At 37.8% G+C, this 16,826-nt stretch overlaps 1 protein-coding gene across 1 annotated transcript in view; it reads right to left on the bottom strand.

The window, feature by feature from the left end:
- The window catches only part of CSNKA2IP (casein kinase 2 subunit alpha' interacting protein), a 219,299-nt gene that overhangs the window by 31,418 nt on the left and 171,055 nt on the right, over positions 1-16,826 (bottom strand). Inside the window, exon 2 of the mRNA XM_061133908.1 lies at positions 6,731-6,890. The gene's annotated coding sequence lies outside the window, so the exon portion shown is untranslated. The remainder of the gene's footprint in view (positions 1-6,730; positions 6,891-16,826) is intronic.

The following is a 16,826-nucleotide window of genomic DNA, read 5'->3' as shown; positions in this document are numbered from 1 at the left end:
TTTCTAACACAGTGTCTAGATTTGTCATAGCCTTCCTGTCAAGAAGCAACTGCCTTCTAATTTCATGGCTGCAGTCACCATCTGCAGTAATTTTAGAGCCCAAGAAGAGGAAATCTGCCACTGCTTCCACCCTGTCTCCTTCTATTTGCCATGAAGTGATGGGGCTGGATGCCACGATCTTAGTTTTTTTAACATTTAGTTTTAAGCCAGCTTTTTCATTCTCCTCCTTCACCCTCATCAAGAAGCTCTTTAGTTCCTCTTCACTTTCTGCCATTAGAGTGGTATCATTCACATATCCTGCATTGCAGGTGGATTCTTTACTATCTGAGCTACCAGAGAAGCCCCTAACAAATAAACACTGATCTTAATTCAAAAAAGCATAAGCAAGATTTTAAATACTCATGATTTTCAGAATTTTTCATAAATATTAAAAAACAACATCTCAGAAATTCTTTTGTGGTTTTTTTTTTTTTTTTTTTGAGACAAAGACTATTTTCACTTAAAAGAAGGTGTGTGTTATGTGAAAATATTTGGAGTGTTTATTACAAAACTTTAGTACATGTATTCTTTGTTCTTTTGCAACAACTAGCAAATTTCCCACAAGCATGTATGCAGAATAAATGAATGATAATTGCTTAACTTCTCAAGATTGCAGCTTCTTCAATGAGTAAAATCAAGATAGTTAAATCTTGCCTATCACCCTATACCAACATGTAGCATAACAAAAAGAATCCAAGTCTAGAGGTCAAAAACTTGGAGTTCTCCCAAGTAATCTTGGTAGATTAAAAGCAAACTCTCTCCAGACATCTGTGAAATACAGATAATAATGTTCTTAATATTCAATTAGATAAGGAATATGTCAATACGCTGAAAAACTCAAAGTGTTATACAAATGCTTGTTACATTACTGCTCCTCCCACTAGTAGCACCACACTGGTACTAGGATTGGTGACATTTTGTAGCAATTAAACAACTTCAGGGGCTTCCCTGGTGACTCAGAACCCGCCTGCAATGTGGAAGACCCAGGTTTGATCCCTGGGTCAGGAAGATCCCTTGGAGAAGAAAACGGCAACCAACTCCAGAATTCTTGCCTGGAGAGTTCCATAGACAGAGGAGGCTGGCAGGCTACAGTTCATGGGGTCACAAAGGGCTGGATATGACTGAGCAACTAACACACACAAACTAGTTATGTTTGGTCACCCAGACACTTAACATAGGTACAATACTGTGGAGAAAAGATATTTTCTACTGTCAAGTTTGCATATTGTTATAGAATGATCAGAAAAATAGTTCACTGAATAAAATTAATCTCAATTTATATAACTGGATACAATATGGGTGACATAAATATCTAAGAGTAGAATTTAAAGAACCAAAGTATAACATTTTAATTAACTACAACTATTTTCATTGCTTATTTCAGTTTGTCAGACTTAACATTTAGAAAGAAAAGATCATCTCTTACTTTTCTTTTAATCCATCTTGATGCAAAAAAGAGAAAAAAGATGATTATTGAGAATAATTAAATGTCATGGACACCTAATTACATCTGATTTAAACAGCATTTATAAGTATTCTCAAATATAAATCAACTCTATCATGTACGTTTTAATCTCCAGAAAATGTGAATTTTCTGAATATGATTGTATGGTATATAATTTTCTTAATTAATTATACAATATGTAAAACTATTTAGGAGAATGATTTTGGAACTAACTAGTCTGTCTGAAATGAATAATGATGAGCCTCTGTATATACAAATTTTCATAAGAAGATTTTATCTTAAGGTTAATTCTAAGAGAAAATTAAAAATATGCATTTGACCTTCCCAAATCTTCATTGTTTACCTCTTTGAGCTCATTTCTCAAGCTGAAAACATTTTTCAGTTTCTTATGTAATCTTCTCTTTAAAATGTTATATCACTATACTTCCCTAAGTTTATGTGACAGGATTTTCACATGCAGCAAAAAGTTTTGTTAAAGGTTGTGGTTGGAAGTAAATAATTCATAAAGGCATAACCAATAAACACTAAATATTACTTTTTCACACATTAAGTCAGGGAAGTCATGGTCTAATAAATATATGTTTCTGAATTCACCTTCTTTCATTGATAAGACTTAAAATATAAATATAAAAACTTAATCAACAGTTATTTTGTATGTAGTGATCTGTCTACAAACAAACCGATGATAGAACTTTGCGTATTTTCAGAAAATGACATTAAGGAAGTGATAAAGTTCTTCTAGTGATGTTGTGACACATTATATTTTTATTCTCTAAAATATGTATCACTAATATTGAAGATTTAGTAAATTTTAAAAACTGTCTCCCTCAAGTATAACTTCCTTTTGAGTTGCCCTCAGATACCTTGAGGAGAAGTAAAATATTAAGTTAATACAAGGTCTTATTAAACTCGACAGTGAAGTCACCTCCATTTTACAACTGATCTGACTCAAGCTCATCAACACTGTACACAAAGCTCGTCAGAGTTATTTCTAACCATGTGAACATATAGTCCAACTAATGCTAGGACAATTTAACAAAGAGACAGATATTTCAGAGCACAGTCTTTTTCAAGGATTATAAACTCAGCAAACAGACATTCACTCAATTAAACAATGTGAAGTTCACTTAACAGGAAAATTTAGGTTGGAACTAAGTTTGGAAGAAGGGACAGGTAGGGCTGAAATTATCTGTATAATGGATGAGTATGAATTTAAAGGATGAGTTAGATGAACATACTAGAGTTGAAATGGGGAGAAAGGACCATCAAGATGGTAACAGTAGCCAGGCTGCATGTATTAATAAAGTCAATGAGAAGTCCCCTATAATAAGGAGCAAAAGGATGATAACAACGAAGATTCTAGCATGTGATTTTAAGTTTTTTGCTTGTTTCTTGCTGGAGAATTACATGTATAATCCTTTTCCCTGAGAAGAAATACAAGTTCTATATAATAGACGTGAAGATTCATTTTTACCCACTCCAGTATTCTTGCCTGGAAAATCCCAAGAACAGAGGAGCCTGGGAGGCTACAGTCCATGGGGACACATTCTCCCAGCATTATTGCTGCCTAGCCAGTTACCTCGGTTCTCTGTGCCTTGGTTTCCTCATATGTACAAGTCATAATAAGAGCAATTGTTTCAGAATTGTTATAATAATTCTGAATTATTATAACTCATAATTATAACTCATAATTAATGAGTTATGACATTAATATTCCCTGGAGAAGGGAATGGCTACCCACTCCAGTATTCTTGCCTCGAGAATTCCATGGACAGAGGAGCCTGGTGGGCCCCCATCCATGGGATTGCAAAGAGTTGGACATGACTGAGTGACTAACAAGATTCATTTTTATACCGATTAGGTCAAAGGAAGAGTGGACAGCTACAATAAAAGCCACAAAGTAAAATTTACAAGATACTAGGAAAAAACAAGAATTTGAAGGAAGTGGGAAACAAAAATCAGAAGTGATTATGACAAAAAAACCTTTAAAAGTTACTGGGATGTTTCACAGGGAAATGAGAGTTTATGGTAAGTTTATATGGAACATAAGTCGTGTGATTACACAACTGAATTTTGAGTCCAAACCCAACATCAAATTTTGAGAATATGAAATACCTTCCAGAATTAATTCAATTCTTTATTGTGACAGAGAAACAAGAATCCACAAAAATAAATCTTCTTTAACATTGTCTGCAGACTCAAGACAGTGCTGTAAATAAACAAAGAATTCAGAAATCCAAGAGAAGGAAAACTGTCTCCATTTGCCAAACACATTAAGTCTTTATACAGAAAATCTCAAGCAATTCACAATAAACTACTTGAAACTAATAAACAAGTTTAAAAAGGACAAAGGATGGAGAAATAGTAAAAAAATCAATTTTATTTTTATATTCCAGTGATGAATAATCAGGAAATGAAATTAAGAAACAATTTCATCAGCAATAGCATCAAAAGGAATAAAATATGTAGGAATCAATTAGACAGGAAATGGGTAAGAACTGAACACTAAGTACAAAACATCAATAGGAAAGTTAAAGATCAAAATGAATAGAGACATATTTCATGCTCATGGATTGAAAGGCTCCATGTTCATTTTCAAGATGGCCATTCCCTCCAATTGATCTACAAGTTCAATGCAATTCCTATTACCTCTTCCTTATTTCCTATTGAAACACTGAAGTCAAAATTTGTTAAAAGAGTTTTCTCCCCCAAGTGTTTTACTTTCAGTTCTGCTGAGAGGGCCTCTCACTGCCTGGTGAAGTCTTGGCTCCTCCTTTAGCGACTACAGCTGATATACTGCATCATCATCTCAAAGATGTATTATTCTAAGGAAAATTTTTCTCACTTGACATGTCCAAAGTATAAGGGGTCAGATGGACAGGTAAAATTATTTTAGCTCTAGCTTCAAGAATACAAAACTAAAACAACATAAGTACTTGAGAATAATAATACAATTTTACTATACCAGCTCATGTATATCCATGAGTTATCCATTAAAATCCACAAGGAAAGCACCCTAACCAGTCAGATAATAGTAAGAGTAGTTTAAAGTTTTCCAGGAGAAAGAGTGAGGGGCAGGACTAAGGAGGGGGAAAACATAGAGCGAAAATTTAAAAATAATTTCAATTGCAGCTTCACCAAAATGCTGGTAAGGTTAAAACTCACTTGAAAGAAATATCCCAGTGGGAAGTTAATTGTGACATGATGAGACTATTCTGTGAGAAAAGGTAATGCTATGGATAGTTACATGTGCCTCCTCTTATCCATTCTAATTTTTGTAGTAAAATATATAAAGTCCCAAAATAGAAAACTAAATACTGCCCACAATTATTTTGGACCACAAGTATTAGAGCTGTTGTTACTCTATTTCAAGATTCTTCTACAGGTGATATCTTGAAGATTAACAAGAAAATTGCTTTTCAAATGTTTGAATTTGTTCAACAAATAATTATTGAGCACCTACTCAACTGAGTTGATGATAATAAGTGTTACATATCAGAAAATAGGCAGTAACCAGGCAGACACAATCCCCTGCTCTCAAGGTGTTTACTGCCTAAACGAATCATCCACTTCTATTTAAAACTAAATTCAAAAATTTGCATTTCTGTACTACAGGTTCAAAGATAAATGAAACTTTAGTTGTATTTTTTTCCTACTATTTTATTATTTGTTTTAAATCTACTTTCAAATGGTTACAAGTCTTATAAATGTTATTTGTGAAAAATATGCCTAACAAACTTTGTTTGTTGCAGCCTGTACTTTGGAAGGAACATAGATCAGAAATACTAACTTTTCAGACCTGTGACCTAAAAGATGCTCCAGGGGCTGTTAGCCTGTAGGATAGCTTTCTTGCCTCCATTCATTCAGTAACAGAAGAAGAAAATAAGGAAGGAACAATTGGCCAAATATTTGTTGCTTCTTAGATATGTAAATGAAAACAATCTGAAATTTACCTATATCAGATTAACAACTATTTTTTCTGGAAATATATTTAGTTTGTTTTTTCTAACATATCAGTTAAGCTAATATTTTAAATGTTTAATTCCAAAGCTATATTTGTGTTTTTGTTTTGGCTTGTTATGTTTTCGTAGGACGGTTTCTAGGTCATGGATGTGAGAAAAATCTTTATTTTCTCTCTCTGTGAAAAAAAATCCTACTGATGGTTGTTGAAGCTGAAACTCCAATACTTTGACCACCTGATACAAAAAGCTGACTCATTTGAAAAGACTCTGATGCTGGAAAAGATTGAGGGCAGGAGGAGAAGGGGACTACAGAGGATGAGATGGCTGGATGGTATCACTGACTCAATGGACATGGGTTTGGGTGGACTCCAGGAGTTGGTGATGGATAGGGAGGCCTGGCATGTTGCGGTTCATGGGGTCGCGAAGAGTCGGACACGACTGAGTGACTGAACTGAACTGAACTGATGGTTCAGTGAGATTCCATAAAGAATTCTCCTGCCAGTGCAGAAGTGGGTTCAATCCCTGAGTCAGGAAGATCCCTGGGGAAGGAAATGGCAACCCACTCTAGTATTCTTGCCTGGGAAATCCCATGGACAGAGGAGCCTGGTGGGCTACAGTCCATGGGGTCACAAAAGAGTCAGACACAACTTAGCAACTAAAAGAACAACAAAAACAAAGCCACAAAAGAAAAGGGTCACTAAATTTACATTGTCTTTTAGGAGAGGAGTAAAGAACTGGTGGGATGTTTATTACTTTGTTTCTAAGAGAAAGACAATTAACCAATATATCCTTGCTCTGATTTAAGAATAGAAATCAAAACATTTTTCAATTAGACAAAAAGAGATACACAGGAAGAAAGAAAAATGATAATGACATGAATAAAGGGTAACAAAGCAATGTCCAACAGATGAATATATAGAAAGTTAGAGAGAAATGAGCGCTCTGTCCACTGCAGGACCCAGCAGGTCAAAGATACAGATATAAATAATGGACATAAATATCCTTATAAATATTTCAAAAGTTAACCCATAGAGAGCTGTGCAGAGAAAAGAAACGTACATACAAAGACATATGCTCAAGTATAGAAAGAAATAGAAAGAAAAACTTTAAAACCTAATACAGAGATACATATGCCATCAGATAACATTTTACGAACTGACAAATTAAATAGTAGATGGATTCTTAGAACTGCTACACTATTACATTTATGTTTTAAATATCATTGAAGTAATATTTACATTTTTTCCAAGAAAAATATACAGACCTTTTAATGAAATTATTTCTGGGGTGATTTATGTTAAAAGTTGTCCTTATATCCTTATAAGCTTTACAACACCACTAAGGGCAAATCCAGATGGTTTTTGGCAGTCCTGATATGCTGGTGGAGTTCAATTTCTTGATAGAAGGAGGGAAGTGCTGTCTTTCTGTAAAATAAAAATAATATTAAAGTACTGAAAATATGAAATAAAGTCAGACAAACTAAACAGAAACTGATTGTAGCAAGAAAACTATTGCTATATTGAGAACCAGCGCTGCCTTGTGAAACTACCATGCTTTTTGATAATAGAGAGGTTCCCTACACACACAAAGAAACTGCCTGTGGGAGACCCGGGGTTCAGTTCCTGGATCTGGAAGATCCCCTGGAGAAGGGAATGGCTACACCCTCCATTTTTCTTGCCTGGAGAATCCCATGGACAGAGGAGCCTGGTGGGCTACAAGTCCATGGGTTTGCAAAGAGTCAGACACAGCGGAGCACCAACACTTTCACTTTCACTATATTCACAGGTATCGTTAATGTTGGAAGGAGGAGCCAGGACATGGACACAAAGACCTCGGGTATAATTATAAGAAGAGCTTTTTCTCACTGATTAAGGATATAAATATTGGAGATAAAAAGAACAGACTGCAAACAAAGTGAATCTGATGTACACCAAGGAAGAAAGTGGAAAAAAAAAAAAAAGCTAAGACACCTTTCTTCTGAGACAAGAGGAAGAAAAAAGAGCATGATAAATAAGTTCTAAGTGTATGCTGCACAAATTTATTCTGCATGTGTTGTCTTTACATATATTTCCCAGTATTTAAATGTAGGAGTTTTAATAATAATTTTATTTAAAGTATTTTAATCTTTATGTCAGATGTTTTGCATATAACTTTTGTGCCCAACTCCTATTACATAAGTTGGATACTATATAAATCAACAAGAGATCACTTCAGATTGGACCAAACAAACATTTGTTTCACTGATTCCTACAAAATCATGTAATATTCTTAATTCATCCTTTTCTGTCATACCTATTTGTGTATCATAATTTATATAACATACATTCCCAAGAACATAGTCCTTAGTCTGAACTGAATATAACTAAAATACTGTTCTTGCTTTTCCAGAATTCTGTATTTCACTCTCACTCTAAATTATCTGATGTCACTCACATGAATAAATATCTATTTTCAATTGAACTTTTTTGCTGTAGAATTTTATGAATGTTTATTCTCATTCATTTTATAAAAAATAATGAAAAATCCTAGCTTATTATTATATATACTGTAATCAGTGAATACATAAATCTCATTTCAAATGTCTGAGAAATGTCTAGAGCTTTCACTTTTGGGCAGATTATCAAGATTACATATCACATGGCGACTCTAACCCTTTAGTCATGGCTGTTTTGAATGCTGTATTTAGAAAGATCACAATGCTTTATTTAGGCTAATTGGCAATAGAAGACTGTTAAGAATGCCTGCCTTGAGTGTGGGAAGGGTAGAGTAGCAGTTTCGGCAAGACAGATTAGCCACTTTGTCTTATTGATAAGTGGTAGCTAGGCATAAGATAAATGGCTATAGTATTAAGTGAACCATTTATTAACCAACAACCATAGTTTTGTTACTGAATAAAGCATCACATCTAGTTAGAGACAGGGAGATGAATCTCCATGATGAAAGTGCCTAATTCCAGCTTGGAATCCGCCAAGTAACAGTTTTACATCTATGATGTTCTAAAGTAGACTAGTTGTTCTACTTCCTGACTACAAGGTTAGCATCGCCTAAGGAGATATTAAAAAATGCCAGTGCCCAAACTCCATCTCAAGACTAATAATATCAGAACCTCTCTGAGCATGATCAGTATTTTTAAAATATCTTCCAGGTGATTCTAGCACAGTGAGGGTGGGAGTGAGAGGGTCTTGGTTTTTCCCTCTGCCTTGATCCTTCATAACCACTGTAGAGCCTTCTGGACCTTAGAATGTCCTTTCAACCTCTCTAAAAGGAATCTTAAACAAGACCATAAGCAGGGCTCCTCAGCCTCCAGGATCTAGTACCTGATGATCTGATGTGGAGCTGACGTAATAAGAGAAACAAAGTGCACAATAAATGCAATGGGCTTGAATCATCCCCAAACCATCCCCCATTCCTTGCCCCCATCCATAGAAAAACTTCTTCCACAAAACCAGTCTCTTGTGCCAAAAAGGTTTGGAACGGATACTTTAAAGGGTCTGAACTGACACTTAAAGCAAAAGATTTTTTGTTGGTATTTATTTTATTATAGTGATTTATAAAATTATCTTTGCCATGTTTGCTCCATATTCAAGAGAAAAAAAATTTTAGGCATAAAGAAACAATAAAAATGAACTAAATGAGTAATTTCAAGTAGCATTAATCTTAGAATTTTACTTCCTTTTCCCATCACTTGCCCTCATGGATTAAGGCTAATCATAACTAGTGAAGTCTGATTTTATGCCAGACTAATGCTGCTGAAGAGCAGAGGATAAAGGTACCCAAATGGACGTACACACATACACACACACACATACACACACACCCTGACCTTGGGTTCCCTACAGACATTTGGAAGTTGTCAGCGGTAGCATAATGACAGTCCTAATTATTAAAATTACTCTTGTGTGGAGAGTGCTTTAAGAGTAAAATGCCGACAGGCATGCAATATGTTAACTGCATTATGGTCTTTTTCTTTTCTTTTAAAATGAAATTCTTTAGGAAATATTCCACTGGCTTTCATCAAAACATCTCTCATCACCCCAGTGACATGTACCCTCTCTCTCACACATTCCAAAGGAATTACTGATAAATTCTGATTTCATAAGAATTCTAATGCCCTAAAGATATACTTTATATTCAGTTAGGTCAAGATATTTCTTTATGACCACAACTACAGGATCTATTACAGTCTCAATTTCTCAAATTTCTTTAATATGTAATCACTATTCACTAATTCCCAAATATTTTACAACGACACAAAGATGCTGTGATTTAAATATCACTAATTTAAAACTATTTTAAATGTTTAATTTTAGATCTCAAGAAGAATTAGCTTTGATCTTTAAGAAATAATTTTACACCCTCTACTATAAAATAGGGGCTTCCTTCATGGCTCAGACAGTAAAGAATCTGCGGGCAGTGCAGGAGACTGGAGTTCGATCCCTAGGTTGGGAAGATCCCCTGAAGAAATGAATGGCAATCCACTCCACTATTCTTGACTGGAAAATCCCATGGCCAAGGAGACTGGTGGGCTACAGTCCATGGGGTTGCAAAGCATCAGAGATGACTGAGAGACTTAACACTATAATATAAATGTGTAAACACACAATGATTTCAGAAAAAAACACATCAAAATATTGCACAGCCTGTCATGAAATTTCATGAGTCATAGAAAATGTCAAATAGAAATGTGGTGTTGGAGAAGATTTTTGACAGTCTCTTGGACTGCAAGGAGATCAAACCAGTCAATCCTAAAGGAAATCAATCCTAAATATTCACTGGAGGGACTGATGATGAGGCTGAAGCTCCAATACTTTGGCCACCTGATGTGAAGAACTGACTCAGTGGAAAATACTGATGCTGGGCAAGATTGAAGGCAGGAGGAGAAGGGGACAACAGAGGATGAGATGGTTGGATGGTATCACCAACTCGATGGACATGAGTTTGAGCAAACTCTGGGAGATGGTGAAGGACAGGGAAGCCTGGCATGCTGCAGTCCATGGGCTTGGAAAGAGTCGAACATGACCGAGACTGAATAACAAACAGCAATGACATAGAAAAGAAAAAGGGTTATTTTATGTTGCTTCAGGAAGAATCAGAACCAATGGCTGGCAGTTCAGTTCAGTTCAGTCGCTCAATCGTGTCCGACTCTTTGCGACCCCATGAACTGCAGCACACTAGACCTCCCTGTCCATCACCAACTCCCAGAGTCCACCCAAATCCATGTCCATTGAGTCAGTGATGCCATCCAACCATCTCATTCGCTGTCATCCCCTTCTCCTCCTGCCCTCAATCTTTTCCAGCATCAGGGTCTTTTCCAATGAGTCAGCTCTTCACCTCAGGTGGCCTAAGTATTGGGAGTTTCAGCTTCAACATCAGTCCTTCCAATGAACACCCAGGACTGATCTCCTTTAGGATGGACTGGTTGGATCTCCTTGCAGTCCATGGGACTCTCAAGAGTCTTCTCCAACACCACAGTCCAAAAGCATCAATTCAGGGTGGTCCTAAGATGGTGGAGGAATAGGATGAGGAGACCACTTTTTCCCCCACAAGTTCATCGAAAGAACATTTGAACGCTGAGCAAATTCCACAAAATAACTTCTGAATGCTGGTAGAGAACATCAGGCACCCAGAAAGGCAGCCTATTGTCTTCGAAAGGAAGTAGGACAAAATGTAAAAGATAAAAAGAGAGACAAACAGGTAGGGACGGAGATCCGTCCCAGGAAGGGAGTCTTAAAACAGAAAGAAGTTACCAAACACCAGGAAACACTGTCTCTGGCCGGTCTGTGGCAAGCCTTGGAATCTCAGAGGGCAACATAACCAGGAGGAAAAATAAATAAATAAATAAAACCCACAGACTACGTGTTTAAGGCAACTCCCAGCGGAGAAGCAGCCCAGATGCTCGCATCTGCCACTAGCAAGCGGGGGCTGGGCAGGGAGGCGCGGGCTGCCTTGCTTAGGGTAAGGACCGGGCCTGAATGCCCTGAAAGCAATCGGAGGAAACCAACTTGAGATAGCAACCCAGATTGTGGGATAGCTAATCCACAAAAAGCCCTAACCTAAGACACTGCCTGTCCGCTCACAGCACAAAGGAACAGAGTTAGCCGGCTGCAGATCGGCCCATGCCCCGCCGGAGACAAGCAGGGGAGGGCAGCCAGAGCCGGAAGGGGGCAACTGCGGCCCCAGAGAGGCATCATCTACAAAACTGCAAGCAGGCTTCCTTGCTAACCAAGACTTTTTGGGATTCTGGATGGTCGACATCCGCCGGGAGGGTTGCAGCCAGAGATCAGCTCCCCAGAAGAGACACACGGCACACCTGAGAAGGCGCGCCCGTTGTACACCCAGAAAACGGAGCGGCTGGGACGGGGGAGGCGGTAAGACACACCCTCCAACTGGGGGCTCTGCGCTCACCAAGTACCTGGTCACCAACGGCAGACGAATGGATAAGAAAGCTGTGGTACATATACACAATGGACTACTACTCAGCCATTAAAAGGAATACATTTGAACCAGTTCTAATGAGGTGGATGAAACTGGAGCCCATTATACAGAGTGGAGTAAGCCGGAAAGAAAAACACCAATACAGCATACTAACACATATATATGGAATTTAGAAAGATGGTAACGATAACCCTGTATGCGAGACAGTGAAAGAGACAGATGTGTAGAGCAGCCTTTTGGACTCTGTGGGCGAGGGAGAGGGTGGGATGGTTTGGGAGATTGGCATTGAAACATGTATGTTATTATATGTGAAACGAATCGTCAGTCCAGGTTCGATGCATGAGACAGGGTGCTCGGGGCTGGTGCACTGGGATGACCCAGGGGGATGGGATGGGGAGGGAAGTGGGAGGGGGTTTCAGGGTGGGGAACACATGTACACCCGTGGTGGATTCATGTCAATGTGTGGCAAAACCACTACAATATTGTAAATTAGCCTCTGATTAAATAAATATATATATATTTTTAAAAAAGCATCAATTCTTTGGCGTTCAGCTTTCTTTATAGTCCAACTCTCACATCCATACATGAGCACTGGAAAAACCATAGCCTTGACTAGACGGACCTTTGTTGACAAAGTAATGTCTCTGCTTTTTAATATGCTGTCTAGGTTGGTCATAACTTTCCAAGGAGTAAGCGCCTTTTAATTTCATGGTTGCAATCACCATCTGCAGTGATTTTGGAACCCAAAAAAGTAAAGTCTGCCACTGTTTCCACTGTTTCCCCATCTATTTGCCATGAAGTGACAGGACTGGATGCTATGATCTTAGTTTTCTGAATGTTGAGCTTTAAGCCAACTTTTTCCCTCTCCTCTTTCACTTTCAACAAGAGGCTCTTTAGTTCTTCTTCACTTTCTGCCATAAGGGTGGCTGGCAGTTACATGGAAGCAATTTTGAGATCAATATGAATAGAATGAATAATGAGATCTGACAAAAATTGGGTGCCTTGTTTAGCATACCTATTACTTGTAGTTGATGGTATGTCCAATTTGAGAATTCACCATCTCTGAAAACATCAGAGCTACAAATATGAAGTAGAATAAAGCTGATATGCTCTCAGCCTTCTCTCATCCCATGGATGTGTTACCAATAGCTGGGGGTCCAGCTGCTTGCCAGACAAAAGTCAATAAACAGGCCAGGTTAGTGAAAAGGAAAGTTTGCTTTATTTCACATGCTGGCAACTGGTGGGGTGGGCAGACGGAGCTCACAGGATACGGCTGAGAAAATTATCTATAGCCCTTACGAAGGAACTAAATGTCCTTGACTTTGCTTAATGGGTGAAAAGTTAAAGTGGAAGCGTTACTCAGAGTTGTGTCTGACTCTTTGTGACCCCATGGACTGTGGCCCGCCAGGCTCCTCTGTCCACGTGATTCTCTAGGCAGGAATACTGGAGTGGGTAGCCATTCCCTTTTCTGGGGGATGTTCCCGACCCAGGGATTAAACCCTGAGACCCCTGCACTGCAGGCAGATTCTTTACCACTGAGCCACCAGGCAATCTTAATGGGTAAATTATTATTATTTGGTCTCCTCTGACTGTTTCCCTTTATTTCTGCATTTTCTCACTTCTGTGATTAAACTTATTCTCAGACAAAGGGCAGGCTGAAGACATGAGGGAGCAAGGGCCATAGGGTCCTGCTCCATTTCAGAAGGAGTATCAAACATTCATTCTCAGACACAACCAAGCACCAGCCCAAGCTGAAGCACTCCTGTTTCTCTAAAGGACATTCTCTGCCTTCTTAACCAGGCCAGAGACATAATTAAATATTTGGGTTTTTAAATGCCTACCCTTCCAGCTCCCAGGCAACCTTCTGTTGAGACCAGATAACTAAGAAGAAAGTACATGCTCAAATCTTTATCTCAGGGCACAGAGGCAGTTGAAAAACCAAACATTAAATACCAACAAATGTGGCTATTTATTGTGTAAATAAACTAAATTGCCTCCCTATTTTTCTGTCATCTCATTTTCCCCTGTGCTTCAATCAGTGAAGTATATAAATTAAAGGCAAGCCTTTTTTTATTTGAAAAAAAAGATATTATATTATCGATGCCTAGTAATCCTAAGTAATGCCACTTAGTTTTTATCCTTTTTGCAAGGAAAAATATATGTTTGATATAAAGGACACTGAATAATTTATGTAATGTTTAATAATGCATTAAACTGGGGAGAATTCAGAATGACACTCATAGTGATCTAAATTATTTTCATGCTGTATTATTCCATATGTGCCCATACACTTGAAATTGTTAGCACAGGCAATTAAAAAGGAGAAATACTATTTGGAAATTAAGCAAACAAGAAAAGCTACTTTTATTTTGAATGATAAGACAACAGCTTTTTAATCAAGCAATTTGAATTGCAAGAACTGATCATGATAAAATGTAAATTAATGGATTAGGATTTACAGTTATGTTGTCTTAAACTGAGCATCATTTTCCCCATGCCCAGAAGCTGCTGACAAGGAGTAAATGTATTAAGGGTGATAAATGTCTATGATTCAGTGATATGGAATAGCAAGTATCTCAGGAGCAAAGATGCTGCAGAAGTATAATAATTTCCACCCAAACTCAAAGCTATAACAATTTATTACTGATTTCTCTGTCTCTTAATTTTAATGCTATCTTGATCTGCTTATCCGAAGTTTGAAAATGTGACCAGAGTCTTCTTATCTCAGCTATATGCTGAACTCAGGCCTGTGTGTCTTTAGGGAACAATTTGGTTCAACAGGAAGATGCAAAAGTTACAAACAAGGTGCAAACACAAATGCCATTCTCTTTATCCCTCTGATTTCCATTCCTCTGTGGCTGACTGAAGCCTCTATCACCCTGTTTCATCCAAGCCTTCTAGAGAGCAATGAGGTTCACCTTGGTTTCCGTGTTTCTGAATTCTGGCATACATGGGAAGACACCTCAGTGGAACTTAAAGTCTAAAGGGAAAATGTTACACTCTCAGCTGGTCACACCTCCTGAAATGGTTCACTTCATGTTGTAGGGACAAAGGAAATATACCTCCAGGGTCAGGCTTTGGGTCTTGTAAAGCAGGTTCTGTATATTAATGTGACTCTCAAAAGCAGGTGAATCTTGCAACTTTAGCAGAGGCAGGCATTTTAAATGTTTTCCATTCCAAATATGAGGAAACAAAATCTGTAATACTCTGCCTTTTAAAAATCTCCTTTAAAAAAATCTTCATAGGTACATTTTTACTTATCTTTCTAATTTTCTTAGGATATGTTACTCAACACAAATTTACAAATAGTTTCCACAAGATGTTACACTTTGGCCTACAGTTCGAGAGGATCTTTTTCCTTTGACTGTCGTATTCTATAAAATTTCAAAATGTTTTACCTAAGGAGAGGCAAAATTACTACCTTGGTATTTGGGAGATAATAGAACATACATGCACAGGTCTCTGCCCCCAGTCCCTGACACAGAGCTCCTAAAACCTTTGTGATTCCTAAATGATGAGAGCACTAGGAGCATCAGACTGAGATGACTCTGACTCTGGGTGGACTCCTGGATGGGGGCTGGTGACCAGAAAGACCAAACAATGATTAGACGCTTGGAATGTTCAGCCCTACCCTTCATCCTTCAGACAGGAAAGAGTGGTTAGAAATGAAGTTAATAACTGATCATGCCTACATGATGAAACCTCAGGAAAATCCAAGGAGTAGAGGATTCAGAGAATTTCCATGTTGGGAACACATCCACGTGCTAATAGGGTGATGTACCCCAACTCCACAGGGACAGAAGCGCCTGCACTCTGATCCTCTCAACCCTCACTCTGTGGACCTCTTCATCTGGTTGTCCATCTGTATCCTTTATCATATTTTTTAATAAACTGGTAAACGTTAGTGTTTTCTCAGAGTTCTGTGAACCACTCTAGCAAATTAATCTGGGAACCTACTAGTTCCCGGATTAGCACTTTGTGATTAGCACCTGAAATCGGGTGGGAGCAGTCCTGTTGGACGGAGCCCTTCGCCTGTGGTTTCTGACACTACCTTCAGTGTCAGAACTGAGTTAATTTAAAGGCCAGCCCGCTACTGTTGCAGAGAACCGCTTGGTTGTGGGGAAAAGTCTCCACACATTTAATGACCAAAGTCCAGTGTTCCGTGTAAGAGTAAGAGAGAAAAGCAGGTAGAAAACTGAGTTTTTCCAACTCAGTATTGGATGTAAGTCCTTCCCTTTGATTATTAATGATAAATATTTTGGTCAGTCTGTTGGCCATTTGTCTTTATTTCTCTGTTGATAACCTATTCATGCTATTTGACTGATTTTATTTTTCTTATTGATCTTAAAATTTTCTTCCATACTGGTTTTATTAACCATTTGTTATATATATGCATATATTTGTCACTTTTATGTTGTAGTTATAGAATTATTAATCACATTTGTTATTCTCGATACTACAAAGAAAAAGTTGTCTATGTATATTTTCTATTTTGAAAATTGTTAAATCCACAGAAAGCTTGAAAAAGCAGCACAGAGAAACCATCATGATTCACCAACTGTTAACATCCTTTTACACCTGCTACACACACACACACACACACACCTTTTTTCAATCCTTCCAAAGTAGGTTGTGGATATCATTACATTTCACCCCTCAATACTTCAGCATGCATCTCCCAAGAAGTGGAACATTATTTCCTATGAAACCACATCATTACCACAACTAAGAAAATCAACAACAGTATTATCCAACATCCATGCACAAATTTTCTCAACTACCCTCAAAATCTCTCTTCAGGATCCAGTAGTTTATAGCATTTGATCATTATATGTCTTTAGTTTCCTCAATCTAGACAAGCTATACTTCCCTTCCTTGGTCCTTCCTAATGTTGACTATTCAAAAGGTCCAGGTCAGTGAACCTG

Source organism: Dama dama, chromosome 31 (genome assembly GCF_033118175.1).
Source record: "Dama dama isolate Ldn47 chromosome 31, ASM3311817v1, whole genome shotgun sequence".
Classification (NCBI taxonomy): domain Eukaryota; kingdom Metazoa; phylum Chordata; class Mammalia; order Artiodactyla; family Cervidae; genus Dama; species Dama dama.
Note: the sequence above shows the minus strand (reverse complement) of the source record. Positions and strands in the feature narration are given on the sequence as shown.